Below are 517 nucleotides of genomic sequence, written 5' to 3' on the forward strand. Positions count from 1 at the left end.
CCAGTCTTTTTATAAGTGTTTCATCAATTTGAGTAATTTCAGCTGTTACAGAGGGATTTCCGAAAAATCTTCTCGATGTGTTGCCTTCGTTTGTTGTTCCCGTTCCTTGCTTAACAATGTCAACTTGTATGCCAACTCTTTCGTTAAATTGATTTTGAACTCGTTTTTTTGTTTCTTCTTTAACAGCTCGAGTAGTTTCTGATGTTCTCCACGACTTAAAACTTAAATTATAACTTAAGTGTAGAATGTATTCCATGAATCTTATTCGTGCATGTAAAGTGGACATTCCTAGTTTAAGAGCTTCTTTATTTGATGGTCTGTTTAGAAGATTTGAGCTGTTGTTCATCTCCGATGGTTTGGCTCCACAAATGACACAGTTACTCGAAGATGCGGTATTAGTTACAGCTTGAGCGACTTTTCCATCTATCATTGTAAAATAAAGGAAATGTTGCACTTTAAATGTCTGTCCGTACAAATTTATTTCCGTTTCACGAAGATGTTTTATTTCGTTTTCAAC

Source organism: Wasmannia auropunctata, unplaced genomic scaffold, assembly GCF_000956235.1.
Source record: "Wasmannia auropunctata unplaced genomic scaffold, wasmannia.A_1.0 LD336044.1, whole genome shotgun sequence".
In the NCBI taxonomy this organism is placed as follows: domain Eukaryota; kingdom Metazoa; phylum Arthropoda; class Insecta; order Hymenoptera; family Formicidae; genus Wasmannia; species Wasmannia auropunctata.